Here is a 15,944-nt window from a genome sequence, read left to right as displayed (position 1 = left end):
TTCTGGAAAAAACAAAAAAGATTAACTTCAGAAGTCAACAGAGGGACCACTCTCCACTGAACATCGACAGATCTTGTGTGGAGACAAAACAAAGTTCTTCGGTGTTCATCTAGAGGAGAAACTCTCCTCGACTCTCAACACCAGCTCAACAGCCAAGAAATCCCAGCAGTGGAGCATGTCATGTAGCCCAGTTTGTCACACACATGCACTTTATGACAATATGTAACTTGTTACATGTAGCACCAGGTTCTGGAGAAATATCTAACAAGTATGTTGCTGAAATGACAATAAAGCTCAACTTCAACTTCAAAATGATCCATTTACATCACACCAGTTTTATATACAGTCAGGTTCTGGCACATCACTTATTCCATCTGGCCATCTTCACTCAACCCCATTCTGTTTAGGCTGCTCCAAGAAACCTTGCTGAGCCCCAGGGGGTCCAGCAATCACACATTGTGATTAATATGTCACTAGAGTTTGGAATTTTTCCATTCAGTCCCGCTGAGGTAATATCCTCCCTCAACCGCAATCATGTTGAGATGTATTGGCCAGTTTCATTCCTCCCGTTTCTCTTCAAGTAAACTGAAAGTGCGATCTTCAGAGTCTCTGACTCCCTCACTGTCCTGAAACTCTAACAGGGTTTCACTATAAATCGTGATACATTGGTACAGTGTGTTCAATGTTGTTAAAACTCCACTGCATCTGCACAAGCATTGACTGTCCATCATCTGGCATAAACTTAATCTTTACATGTTTCCATCATCTGGTGATGGTTTGTGTGAGGCAGGATTGTCCATATCCTGTCTACACTTTGCGCTTCTACAAAAAAAAAAAACACCAGATGTAGTGACGAAAAAAAGTGAAGGTATATTTACAGAGTGGGAAGTGCTCAAAAGGTCAAACAAAAAAATTCTGAAGGCACCTTTATACAAAAGTACAAAAGTTAAAGAATCACAGCCTCAAAGCAAGCTGTTGCACTAATTCTACCCAGTCACTGAACCACCAACCTGACCTTGACCCACATGAAGGCCATTGGCTTACTACACTGTCTCATAAATACACCCCACAATCATAGCCAATCAAATGGGTAAGCTCAATATGGCAGGGGGAAAAGCAGGCCTTTTGGCTAAGATCAAGTGCAGTATCTGTTCTTATCAGTTTAATATCTGATACGTCCCCCAGCGTTGGACTACATATTAAGCGGATTTTTAGAACAGGGAATCGGCAATGGGGCCTGCTCCATCCGCTCCACGCATCAACCCAGTATTGCATTGCCTCTGGGAACCGTGCACTTTCTCTTTCATGGGGCGGTGGTGGCCTAGCAATTAAGGAAGCGGCACCATAATCAGAAGGTTGCCGGATCGAATTCCCAATCCGCCAAGGTGCCACTGAGGTGCCACTGAGCAAAGCACCATCCTCACTGGACGCCTGTCATGGCTGCCCACTGCCTGGTTAAATACAGTGGACACATTTCACTGTGTGATCCGTGTGCTGTGCTGCAGTGTTTCACAATGCCAATCACTTCACTTTCACTTTTCAATAATCAGGTCAAATCTAGATCTCTATATATAAATATATCCCGTATATATTACCATTTCATAAGACAAAGGACTCAAACACCCCCCCCACACACACACACACACCCCTTTCCCCTGTCCCAAGCTGGCCTGAAAAGGCCCCGTTATCCAGGGCGTGTTTCCATGGTGAACATATAAACGGTGTGTATGTGGAATTTTGTGGATCTTTGGATGAATAATAAAGCTGAATCAGTGGGTACCTTGCTGTTCGCTAGGATAGTTAACAATAAGTAAATAAATGAATGAAACTGGTAACCTAACATAAGGCCATAATACATTTACAACATGCACCATGCAGTTAAAAAGGGACCACACTTTTTAGTCTGTATAAATGACAGTGGTGGAGAGTGGAGCGCTGTAGGGCCTGGAGGCTATCTTGTTTAAAGAGCTAGTTCCTCTGGGAGCCCGTAGGGCCTCTATGCTCCTCTTATTTTTCTGGGTTCTTCTATTTTTATTTTGGACTGTCGCGTCCTTTTGTCTCTCCAGCAGGCACATGTGTGTGTGTGTGTGTGTGTGTGTGTGTGTATAATTTTAACAGGCCACTCTTCCATTAGTGCTTTCTTTTGTACTTTCCCCATGTCACCCTAACGAGATCTGCCACCCACTTAGTAATTCTCCTGCACCTGATGTATTCCACCGAGCATGAAATGAGCATCTGCACAAACAAGCCTGCAACTGAGATTCTCTCACTTCCTGTGGTGCATCCTAAACCTAAATCAGAATAAAAAAATACCTGTGACTTGTACATTTTATTTGACTTGTGAATGTATTCATGGTTTTACATTTGATCATTTTATTTAAGCATACAATCAGACAGGGACATTTTCAGAAAATTTCTGAATGTACTTTTAAAATGCCAAACAATAGGAATACACATCCATTCCTGTTATTAATGCCGCTACCATGATCCAGGAATATTTGGGACATTATGGTTCATTATGAAGTGGTAGTAGAATGGTGGGTAACACACACGCTTATGAACCAGAAGACCCAGGTTCAAATGCCACTTACTACCATCAGTGCAGAATAAATAAGGGGCAGTGGTGGCCTAGTGGTTAAGGAAGCGGCCCCGTAATCAGGTTGCTGGTTCGAATCCCGATCTGCCAAGGTACCACTGAGGTGCCACTGAGCAAAGCACCGTCCCCACACACTGTCCCCAGGCACCTGTCATGGCTGCCCACTGCTCACTCAGGAAATAAATCCTGGTTCCTGACAACTGCTTAACAAGGACATACCATGTAACAAACCAGAGGGTCACCACAGCCACCACCACCATTACAACTACAGCTTCAGGGATCTTCAAATGGACCAGTAACATCATTATGGACACGTAATCTAGATCATGACACTGAATACATCCTGGACTTCTCCAACCCTACAACTGTAGGACCTATCATTATATCATCCCCAACCCTGCACTGACACCGTTTGCAGGCTCACTCTACCCTGGAAGGGGGTCCCTCTCTGTATCACTCCTTCCCAAGGTTTCTTCCTTTCTTTTTTTCTCTCCTAGAGTTTTTTTTTGTGTGGAGTTTTTCCTTGTGTGCAGAAGGGTCAAGTGTGGGGGGTGTCAACTGTAGGGCCTGTCAAAGCCCATTGAGACATACTGTATGTGATTTTGGGCTATATAAGAAATAAATGTTGTTGTTGATGGATTAAATGCAGAGGACAAATTTCACTGTGTGTACTGTGTGCTGTGTATCACGTGTGACAATCACTTCACTTCATAAAAAAATATTTATTACAATTAAACCTGTAAATGAAATGTTTTCGTGGTTTGTTTGCTGCTATGGAATATCACAAAGGATCGTATAATATTGTACTGATGAACCCTCCACTTACACAAGCTTAGTACTGAGAGTGATACGAGTGTCTTTTTCACACATTCACTTAACTGGAACAAAGAATCTTCTAAAATTGAGTCAGCAATGTAACTTTAGAGGCGACTCTAGCTGGTTGTAGCTGGCAGAGATTTTTCTTCTACTTCCTTGATCAGGATCTGTTCTGGCAGTAATGCATTCTATTCCATTACTATTTGTAACGTCCAGGGGCTGATTAACAGGGCCGAACTGTTCTCAGTTGAAGCCCGTTGAGTGGGAACAATACAGAGAGGAGAAGCCGCTGGAAAACGGGAGTCTTATGTGTGTTTTCAGTTTCCTGCCAATCACCACACGCATGCAAGTTGTTTTTCTTCTTCCTTTGTTTCCCCTGTTTTTGGCCCTCGTGCAGTTGTATGTTTAATAAAGGCCTTTTTGTATTAAAATGTCATTCGGCGTTCAGCCCGTGGACATGACACTATTACTGTTTCACCCATAGAATATTTTACTAACATGAACACATGCGGCTGGCCCTTCACCCCATCACTCCACTTGTCCCCGGCTCGTTTGGTTGTGCTCGCTGTCCTGGAGTGGTGAGACCAGAGAAATAAAACCACCGTCTTTGTGGACTCCGGGGCAGCGAGGAATTTAATAATTTAATAGACAGCACATTTACACTCGAACAGCAGGTTCCCCTGGAATCCATTCAACACCTGGTCTCCATCACCTCAGTTGATGGCCGGCAGGCAGGTTCAGGTCCACTCACTCACCAGACGACACCCCTGACACTTTGGATGGACACTCACATAGAACGCAGCACCACGATCATCACTTCTTCCCTGCTTCTGTGGTTCCGTGGTTCACCCCATGTCTCCTGGTCCTCGCCCACACCAGTTCCAGCCCAGTCATACGATGCAGTTCCGTCCTGTTACCACGACCTTCTTCTTTCCATTCCTCACAACTGGGAGTTTTTATCCTAATATGCATTCTAAAGTATGTTCTACTGTCATGATCCGGTCCGGCAGGGGTGAGTTTCATGTTGGTCCTGTGTAATGTTCCCTGATCGTGTTCGCCTGTTGTAGAATTATATGATTGTATAAAGCTGTCCTGTCCTTTTTGTGTGTGAAGTTCCCTTGTCTTGTCAGTGATGTAATAAACCCCTGTTTTGTGATGTCATGCGTACGCGTCCTGCTTCCTCACCATTGTTAAGTTTATAGCTGGGCCAATCTCTAGTAACTATGCACAACATTACATACTACATGCATGTAATACAGCGTGGTTAAAGGAAACGCAAGGGCCATCTCCTCCACCTACCACTAGAAACCCAATAAAAATACTGTATAACAGAAAAAAGCATTTCACTACATATATGAAGCATTTAAGCACAGAACAAACGACTCATCTCTGTAATTAGTTTAAGTTGTTTCAGGAAACGAGCCTTGTGTGGTGTAATGTGATTAGTAAGGAGAGTGAATCCAGCTCCTTGGTGGGCAGAGCGTTCTCTCTTTAGATGGACGTGTGATAACACACACAAACATTATGAATGGGTGCTGATGGTGGCCATTAATCCTGCCGTAATGTCATTGTGAAACACATCAGGGTTATTACCAGGCAGTCGAGTCATAGCCCACGCTCCCCCTAATGACCCTCACGTCAGGAAAACAAATGTTATCACCAGAGTAATAAATTTCCCCAGTCAATTTACTCTGAGGAGCAAAGAGCTTCAGGCCATTCCATGAAATTTCTGTCAAAGGGGAGAGCAAATGTGGAGCGATGGCACAACTCTCATGTGCCGGTCTCCCTGGGGACTGATGGATGTCCAAAGATGAAGGCCTCTGGGTGTACGTCTCTGACCCAGACAGTTGCGGATCAGTTGAGCAGCTCACTGTTTTAAGATCAGTGGATCCAGGTCAAGCAGCTGCTGACATGTGGTTCAACTGGGTTCTGGGTGTATATCATGTCAAATATGTAGAAATGAATTTAAACTGTTGTCATGTTGTCCTCTTACCTCCTTCGCCTCAGTGCAGATTCTGCAGCTCACTTCAAGAATAAACTGCATCAGCTTGGTTTACTTAGTCAGCATTAGACTTATTTAGCCTCCCAGCTCAGATCTTCAAATTGTGTCACGGCGGCGAGACAGGGCAGGAGAAACAGAGGACACGTGCGTACGACTACTCACAGGACAGGGGCTTTTACTTGGAACACCGCACAATACAGGACAGGATACTGCGACAATCTCCCATGCAATAACCCAGCAAAGACAAGACACAAAAGGAGCACATTTATACACGCTGATCAGGGGCATTCAGGGCGGCAACGATGACAAAAGGGGTGAGAGGAAGTCAGGCTGTTCAGCATTAAAGGATTTTAATTATATTAAAAGTGTTCAGTATTATACACTTCCCACTTGTGGGACTAATAAAGGATCTTATCTTATCTTATCTTATCTTATCTTATCTTATCTTATCTTATCTTATTAAACCTCCAACTAATGCTTGTTTCTTCATTTTATCTTTGTAATGTACAGATGTACAGAGTATTGGCCGGGGATGGTTGGCACGTGGTGTGTGAAGGACCAAGCAAGAAGGAACGAGGACACAGGTGGCTTTTAGAAAAATAGCATGTTTTTATTTATTAACAAATCATATTAAAGCGTAGTACACAGGAAGTACAACTACCAGTGTGCTACCACCAACCGCCTTGACAACTGACCTGCCTACGGAACACCAAATGGTTAATCTGACCATTATCAAACATAGGGGGTACACAGACATTATACAGACAACCCAAACAACCAATCATCACACCCCGTCTACTAGTTGTAATCTAAAGAATAAATCAAATAAAGAAAAAAATAGACTTTTAAACAATATCAACCTAAATAAATTTTATGTCAGTCTTGTTGGTCCCTTAATTCTGTATCTGAAGTCTGTTTCTGAAATTCGCCGTTTCGGTGTCTGTAGTTTTAAATAATGAGGATGAAAGAGGCAGGAAGAGGAGGAGAGCGGCCTATAGAAGTTGAGGAATCATTTGCAGAAATTCCATCATCAACACCATCCACCAACCACAATGTTTGGCGAAGACAGGAAGTCGTGTCAGCGTTTTTTAGAAAAAAATGAAATGAACTCACTGGTTCTTAAGTCTCATGTAAACTAAAAAAAATTTATTTGTGTTCATTTTTACATCCAATCACCGAGCAACTGCAATGCTTCGCATGTTCGAAAGACATGGCGGTCGGTGCGGATAATGTTTTAGGGGAGGGGTGGGAAATTCTCTAGGCGGAAAAAGCATGAGAAACGGGAGGTAACCTTTCCCCTTATGACGTCATAAAGGGACAAATTCAAGATCCGACCATCTGAGCTGCTGCTCTCTGAACAGTTCACAGATGTACAGGGGCAGTGGTGGCCTAGCGGGTAAGGTCCTGGCAAACATGAAAGGTAGGGGGGTAATGTGTTGCCTGAGCCCAACAATTGCCCTATCCCTGGGTTTCAAAAATGGATGAATATTTTGGATTTTATAGATCTGTCGAGGAGAAGTCCTGATCATTGAAAGCATGTTTTAGGAGATATATCATTAACCCCATCCAACATTTCCTTTCATCTACCCTGAGACACTCAGCATTCACTAGCTGTCTCCTCTTATTGACTGACACCATGACTCCGTACCCCACAGGGGCTGCAGGCTTAAAGGTGACGTTTTAGGGACAGGTCTGGAATTGTCACTACACTGAGTTCCCTTGGTGAGAACATATCACCATCACTTTTCAGTAGAAAGGTTTAAAAACTCCATGTCACTCGTCCTTTAACTTTTTTGGTTGCTTTACATGAAGAAAATGATTTCCTCTTTCTGCAGACTGGATTTATTAATTGTGAAATTGAAATGAATTAATCCCGTCAGGGTGAATATCCACTCTGCCTTAGTGGCTAATTATTTGAAAGAGATTAAGAGCAATGCCCTGCATAAGGGAAAGGTCTCCTGCTTAGGAAATGATAAGTGCTTCAAGATTAATCTCGATTAATCTCGGACAGAGTGAGCATTAGGGACTCTGGCTCAGTCTCTGCTCTCATTCATTTCAATTTATTCTGGAGATGTTTTCCATTAAATGGGACCGCATACCAACAGCCCCATTAGCATGTCGCTAAAAATAAGCATGCTTTATCAAGTCTCTTTCATGGTGATTGCACTCCACAAGGCCGCTCAAGCCTTCCTGCGGTTCTGAGTTGTAACGTGAACACCAGCGTATCCCTTTCCATTTTTCTCCTGCATGGCTTACGTTTTCATCAGTTCTGCTCCTCCGTGCACGGCAGAACGTTCTAGCAATCGGGACTGTGTCGCCTGGGGCAGCAGAATAATCAGCAGCACACGGCATTGAAGGAGTAAGGGCCAATCGAGGTGCTTCGCATCTGAGTAAGCTCTGTGTAAATTCACATTCTAACAGCTGGACACAAAACGTGACCTTTCCCATCAGAAATCTATGGTATCACTGCTTGGAGAGAGAGAGTCCAGCATGATGAAACCATTGGCGAGAATGATTCATTTTAATTTTCAGTTCTACCTGCCTGTCTCTCTCTCTCTCTTGCTCTCTCTCTCTAGGTACTTGCTCTGCACGCAACTGCAGCAACGTGTAAGATGTTGTGAAGCTGGGGACATTTTGAAAAGTTTGGGTTGGGGAAAGACATTTGTAATAAACTCACATATTACACACAAAATACACCAGATCCTCAATCCATTAATAATATCTTAAAACAAATGTATGTGTGTATGTGCTCATCATGACTAAAGCGGATAATTAGGACAATTCCCAATGTTCCACACCTCAGTTCCTGCCAGGAGTTAAAATGGGTTGAGAATCTCGAGTCACTGCAGAATGAAGTAATTTAGAGTTTCGAATTTCATTACAAGCAACAAGACAACTTTTCTCCTACAGAATCACAAACCAGGTTCAAAACTTGAACCGACGTGAAGGTGGTTTCAAATTGGACTTAATAAAATTACTAGAGAATATTTTCAGTGAGCACATCATTATTATTTTGGACGAAAAATGTAAGAATTTGGTGTTTTTAGACGTACATTGATCCAGTATTTCCTGATGATACTTCCTTATTTGTCAGTGGCGGCTGCAGATTTATGGGTAAGACTCAGTGGACATTCTGCACATTATTACTCTTTCAGATAACATTTTAAGATACTGATTGCTTACTTTGTAATTTTAGATGGATTTATTTGCCTCTTTCTGCCAGAAATAAAACACCACTGTGGCCTTGATGTTCATTGTCCTCTTCACTTCTCATTCTAGAGATCTGTCTGAAGTATAAAGTGATAAAGTGAAGTGATTGTCACATGTGATACACAGCAGCACAGCACACAGTGCACACAGTGAAATGTGTTCTCTGTCCTTTGTCCCGTTGCCTCACCTGCTGCCTCCCTCTCACCGGTTAAGGTCCTCCGGTCCTCCTCCCCAGCTCTTTCAGTGTCCACTCCCCGTACAACGACTTGTCCTCTCGCTCCAAGCATGTCTGCAAGTGCGTCCCCAAACTTGCACACTGACAAGTTCAGAGTGAACTTGTACTGTGAGGAGCAAATACAGGTCAGGTTGGCAAGAAGTTATCACAGATTTTATCACAACTTTTATTCAAATATTGAATCTCTACTGCACTGGTGGTGCAGGAGACTGATCAGGGCAGACAGGTACAGGGGTTGATGGGGTCAAGAAGACCAACGAGGCAGATGGGCTGAGGATGTGACACGTATTAAGTGAGGATTTATTCATATGCTTTAAGCTAGAGCTTTTATTTGATATGTAGATCTCAAAAGATCTCCATCTTTTATGGTGTGGTCTGCTGGGGAGGTAGCATCTCTGCGGGGGGACAGAAAGAGACTGAACAGGCTGATCTCTGGGCCAGCTCTGTTCCAGGATGCCCTCTGGACCCAGTGAGGTGGTGAGTGACAGGAGAATGGCGGCTAAGTTATCGTCCCTACTGGACAACATCTCCCACCCCAAGCAGCAGCACCCACGATGTGAAAGTGAAGTGATTGTTGTGATACACAGCACAGCAGCCACTGAGGTGCCACTGACCAAAGCACCGTCCCCACACACTGATCCCGAAATGTGACCTCTGCTTTTAACCCATCACCCTTAGTGAGCAGTGGGCAGCCATTTACATGAAATTACATGATATACTGTCCTTTTTCTGCCGTGACAATGTAAATTTCCTACTTGTGGGACTAATAAAGGATCATCTAATCTAATTGCAGTAATCATAGTCATATGGTATTAAGTCATCAAGTATTATGGTATTTCAAGTTCAGTATTCTTATACAACTTTTGAAGATTGACTGCATTTTAAACTAAGTCAACAATAATTGAAAAGTACAATAGACACAAATACATACAATATACACTGTAATTTGAATTATCAACACGATAATATAATGACCATCATAATACCACCAAAAATAATAATACATTTCATAGGTAATCCCAGTACAATGATTAACTCAGCACAAAATGAGACATCTTGATTATCTCTTTTTTACTCTACTCTTTCCTCACACAAACCACTCGCAATATTATTAAAAATTATATTGGCTTCAGCATAGACCATCAGAGCTCTTTCAGACAACAAGTGTGGTCAATCAGCTAGCATCGCTCTTCACGCCTTGACTACTGTAACCCTCTATTCAGAGGTCTCAGTCAGTCACAACTTCAAGGACTACAAGCCATTCAAAATGCAGCAGCTCACCCCCCCCCACCCCCCCCCCCCCCCCCCCCCCCAATATTAAAATTACTTCTTGTTTATAAAAGCCTAAATAATTTAGCACCTGCTTATAACAACATTACAATAATCACATACAGTATGTCTCATAATCACTAAGCCCATAATCACATACTGTATGTCTCAATGGGCTTTGACAGAGCCTACCATTGACACTATAAGAGAGAGAAAAAGGTGGGAAGAAACGTTGGGAAGGAGTGATACGAGAAGGACCCCCTTCCAGTGTAGAGTGAGCCTGCAAGTGGTGTCAGTGTTCTTCTGCCGTGATTGCTACCACAGACCCAGACTCCTAAAAAGCAGGAGACGTTTCACTTGGAAAACTGGCAGTAAAAACGCTCGAGGGTTATCGTGTAGCAGATCAGGCCGAAACAGATGCTGGATTAGACATTCAGTGACATTTGACAAACAAATCAAAAAGTAAACATGTCACACAAACCAGCAAATGAAATAAAAGAAAGGGCTATATACAGATATAAAAGACTGCTGCAGATGGCTAGGGAATCACAAGCAGATGAGAACTCACTCTTTTCTGTTTTAACGCCATTGTATGTAATGTCTACTTATCTCCTAAATCCAAAATTTTTACATTTTATTAAAGCTATTTTCTTTTGAAATCCAGCAAAGTGCGTTGGAGTATTATTCATCTGGATCAAAAGGGGAATTTTTCTAATGCTTTCAGGATTGACAGCACCTGGAGACGTCACCTGTGCACAATCAGGACACCCTTAAAAATCCGCGTGGTTCCGCCCATCAGTATCGGCGGCATTTTCGTGAACTCTTTTCTTGAACCTTCTTTGTGGACCTGGCAATGGTTTGGTTGTGTTCTGAGTTCTGGCAATCGTCACACTCCTGTGGGCTAGTTTTCATTCTCCCCTTTAGTTCCCCTGTTTTCAGCCATTGCGCCGTGTTTATTTGTGTTTATTAATAAATCATGCTTTCCATTATGTCCCGTCTCTGCATTTACTTACCTCATCAGCTCACCGACGTGACAGAATGCCGGCACTCTACCCGAAAGCGCAGAGAGAAAAGAGAAAGAACGCAGCCAGGCGTGGTGAGTGGTGCAGGGAGAGAAGCAGGGATGTGCTGTGAGACAGGATGCATGTGCCCAGAGGGCACCAGACAGAGGAACCACCTCCCTGCACGGGGCAGGAAACGATGCAAGGCGTGTCAAAGGGGACGTGCAGAGACAGGGCCCACACATACCCAGAAGGGTCGGCCCTGATTTATGTGTGCAGTTTTGAGAAACCAAGGCCACCATGTGGGACCACGTCGGGGAGCCCATCAGTGGGAGGACACAGGAGCCCTGTGGTTGCTGCTGCCCGCCCCGCCTTCTCTGCTGATGGTACTGCTGGGACTCCGAGGATGTAGCCCTTGGAGGGGGGGCTCTATCAGGATTGGCAGCACCTGGAGACATCACCTGTGCACAATCAGGACAGCCTTTAAAAAGCCCTGTGGTTTCACCATCAGTATCGGCGGCATTGTCGTGAACTCTTTTTGTGAACTTGACCTTCTTTGTGGACCTGGCAACTGTTTGATTGTGTTTTGAGTTCTGGCAATTCTGTGGGCTAGTTTTCATTCACCCCTTTAGTTCCCCTGTTATTTTCATTCACCCCTGATAGTTCCCCATCGCGCCGTGTTTATTTGTGTTTATTAATAAATCATGCTTTCCATTATGGCCCATCTCTGCATTTACTTACCTCATCAGCTCACTGACGTGACAGATGCTATTTCAAAAGAAACAACATTTCATTGTTTATAACTGTATAATATGAAAGTTCACTGTGTAAAACTGAGGAGAGTGGTTATAAAAACTCTCTCTCTACACACAAAAGCATTGTATTAAAACCACTCCAATCTGATGTTACCTAGTAGAAAGAGGCGTGGCACAATAGAGGTTAAAAGGATCTGATCCAGGAGGAGAGGAGGAGAGAAAAGACTCAGGAGCTGGAAAGCCCAGTTCCCAAGAAGATGAAAAAAGTCAGGAGACCACAAGTGAACATTCTTTTATACATTTGACTGCCAGGAAGTTGTCACAGACCATTGAGAATTTGTCGTTTCTGCCCTGTCACGTCCCCGGTGTCTCCCGTCTGTGGCAGACAAAGGCAGGGCAGGAGGTCTCAGAACAAATGGCTGGCATTTCACACCTCTTGCCATTTGACAAAGATTTGGAAAACGGAGATGAAGAACCTCCTGCGACGTCCCATCTTACAACTGTACAGATAAGCAAATAAATAGTCCTGTCACTGAAAGAGCTGCTAAGTCCTGTCAGGGTCTCCTGACAGGTGGGAGATGCTGTCCAGCAGGAATGATAGCTTAGCCACCATTCTCACTCACCACCTCCTCTGGGTCCAGAGGGCATCCTAGAACAGAGCTGGCCCTCCAGATCAGCCTGTTCAGTCTCTTCCTCTCCCGAGCAGACCACACCATAAAAGATGGCTGAGGCCACCACAGAGTCATAAAAGGCCTTCAAGAGTGGACCCTTCCCCCCAAAAAAGACATGAGCCTCCGCAGCAGGTACAACTTGCTCTGCCTTTTCCTGTAGAGGGTATCAGAGTTCTTAGTCCAGTCCAGTTTATTGTTCAGATGAACACCAAGGTACCCGTAGCTCTCCACAGCCTCAATGTCCATACCCTTGATGTTAAGTGGTTGTAGTGGAGGATGGTTGTGCCTGCGGAAGTCTACCACCAGCTCCTTGGTCTTTTCAGTGTTGATCTGGAGGTAGTTGTGAGGTGATGATCCACTCCTGTGTGCTATAAACATGTACCCACCAGCACTGGCGTTTAAACAGAATGGGAATCACTTGTCACTGTCTTCCCGGTCCTCTCACAGGACGCTGGTGACACTGTCATCTGACAGTGTTAATTACAGCTGGGATATGGTCCATAATCTTCTAAAGTTGAAAATCCATCTGCGGCTGCCCTGGTTACATCTCTGTAGTGAAATGAAATCAGGATTAGTGATGGGCAAGAAAGATGGCCAAAAAAATGAATAATAAAAGAAATAATATTCCTCAACATGAAGGCTTGTAAATTGTAAATATCTTTGTAAATATCTTGGTGCAGCCTGCATGGTGGCATGGGTTCAAATACCCTGGCCTGGCTGAGTGGCACGTGAGTGAGAAAAATAGACAGTAGACAGAGGACAGCAACACTTCTCTCCCAAACCTCGAGCAACTGGACTCCTAAGTTTCCATTTTCTTCCGTTTTAAAGTGTAAACTATTTGATGTACATGTGGCGATGAACGATAAGAAATGAGAAGAGCCTTTGTTGCAGCGGTCAATGCTCGATCTCGGTTTTCTGAGCACAGATCCCTCTCTGACAAACTCTCTCCATCGTTCCATCAATCCAGGTAGCAGCAGATTCAGCTTGACTAAAAGCAGGTTGTCATGGAGATCTCAGGGCAAAAGTGCTTTCAGCAGGTCGGAGGGCTGGCTTGACACTCCAGAAACACAGAATTCTCACATAAACTCACAATTTAGTTCAGTAATGTAGAAAAGTGAATGCGTGGCGACTTTATTGAGGCCTGCAGCATGTTTGTGTGAGTGCCTGGAAATTCATCAGCTCTCCAGGAACATACAGCAGCTGAAATAAGAGTTGTCATCTTGAGGGCCTGAGGAACAATAAACTGGGGACACAGGAGGGCCACCATCAAGCTTGTGGAGTGAAGGAGACGAGGTTTGAGAGGAAGATCTGGATTTATTTTGCATGGTGAGGAGCAGAGAGGAAGACGAAGGAGCTGAGGAATAAAGTGAGGCATTGGGATTGGGATGTAATCGCTATCAATTAACGATAAATCCAGTTCCCACCCGGGGCCCGTCGCTGCTGCAGCTCTGTGCTGTTTGCTGTCAGTGTGGGCAGAAGAGATTAGAGACACTTCATTTAATTTGTTCGTTTGTGTGTGATGCTAGTGGTGAACATTATTAATGGGGGCACGTTAATATATTTGTTTAGCAGATCTGAGAGTTGTGTGTTTGTGTTCACAGGGCTTTTCCTCACAAATTTTAGAGCCCACCCAGCGCTGTGTGTCTCCAGCTCAGACGCCATAATCTCTAGTCATCTGGATTCATCTGAGGGGATCTCACTTCCTTTTAGGCTGGTGGTAGCCTACCGGGTTAGACACTCATCTAAGAACCAAATGACCACAAACTACAGGTTCAAACCCCACTTACTACCGTTGTGTCCCTGAGCAAGACACTTAACCCTGAGTCCAACCTAATTCTGTTAAACTAAATAAAACTGCCTGGCAAAATGGTTATAATGTAGCACTGTTACTGCCGTTAGGGCAACTGGAGGCATTTATTCATCACTGGCTGCCACTATCCAGTCAAATCATTAATATGAACTGCTGTATTCTTCATAGAGGGTGTATCATTTTCTATTAGTGTGGCTGAGCCTCACAGAATCTGCTGATTTAGCATCCATGTTGAAATCGTTCATTTCTAATAAACTGTTCACAGTCACAGTGTAATTAACACCATTAGTTAAAGAAGGATGACTGAGAAAGTAGGTGAACCCATGTGACGCCCCTGGGCCACGGGGCTGTCACAGCAGGTGCCCATGCACCTGATTATGGAGTCCTGATCCATTGTACCTCCACCAATCGGGTTTAATGGATCAGGACTCCATAAAAACGGAATGCAGCAGACAGTCCAGGGCTGCGACATTGATGTGGTATCTGTTACATACTTTATATCTGTTTTCACCTCCTGGCAATTGCCACATGCCTGCGGGTTCGTTTTTGTTGGTTTCCTTTGTCTTGGCCCTCATGCCATTTTCCTTTGTGTTTGTGTTAATAAATAATTTTTCCCAGTTTGTTCACTTCCTTCCCACGTCAGCCCGCGGACGGCTCTTTAAGGACAAACATCCCAGAGTAACAACCAGAGTTTTGAAGGTATCATTAGATAACATCCATTGTATAACATGGATAAGGAACTGGATAACATCTGTGTTCACGAGTTCTCCAGCATGTATAACACTGAACAAGCAGGGTTTCTCTGCAAGAACTGCATGAAGGAAGCTGTTTCTTATTAAAAAGAACATTGTCAAAAAGCACATTAACACTCCACAGCGGTTTTGGCAAAATGGCCTGATGTGACTAAGACTGAACTGTGACTATTGCACTGGACATCATTCCAACCATGAAACTATGGTGGGGAAATATCATGGGCCTGATTTGCTGCATCAATTCCCAAGTGTAAAATCTGCTGTTATCATGTGTGAGTGTCTGTACGTCTGTAGAAAATCGCAACAGGACAATGATCCACAAAAGTACTTTTTTATGTTGCACAGAGTAAAATTCTTCCATTTAAGTCCGCTATTTAAATTTCTACTTGAGTAAAAGTACAAAAGTACTGTAAAAATACAGTGATTTATTGTGTCTAATGTTTAATGTCTTGTTAAACCAATTAATTTTAGGTCCAGTTTTGACGTCAGTTTTTAGTGAAATGCTATTAATTACTCTGCCACTGATAACTATTAAAATGACCATATATGTACTTTAACAACATCTATCAGACGCCCTTATCCAGAAGAATTTACAATAAGTCGTGACAGGGACAGTCACCCTGGAGTGTCTTGCTAGGGACTGTGGCACAGACAGTCTTGAATCTGTGAAAATTGTCGGACTGAATCATAGTAATAGCTTAATAAAATAATAAAAGCAAAATGTATTAGATGACGTGGTCTACGCATTTGAAAAGACTGTACATACACCCCAAAATGTATGTTATGTTGATCTGTTAAAGCCGCACATGTAAAATACACGACTCGCT

The 15,944-nt window shown here is 43.5% G+C and overlaps 1 non-coding gene across 1 annotated transcript; it reads left to right on the top strand.

Annotated features, from left to right (window-relative positions):
- The first annotated feature begins 1,113 nt into the window (after positions 1–1,113).
- On the top strand, positions 1,114–1,300 carry LOC114765426 (U2 spliceosomal RNA). Its single transcript, XR_003742620.1, has one exon. It is a non-coding gene; the product is annotated as a U2 spliceosomal RNA (small nuclear RNA).
- The last annotated feature ends 14,644 nt before the right edge of the window (positions 1,301–15,944 follow it).

The sequence above is a fragment of the Denticeps clupeoides genome, chromosome 15 (assembly GCF_900700375.1).
Source record: "Denticeps clupeoides chromosome 15, fDenClu1.1, whole genome shotgun sequence".
In the NCBI taxonomy this organism is placed as follows: Eukaryota; Metazoa; Chordata; class Actinopteri; order Clupeiformes; family Denticipitidae; genus Denticeps; species Denticeps clupeoides.
This window is presented reverse-complemented; position numbering and strand designations above follow the sequence as displayed.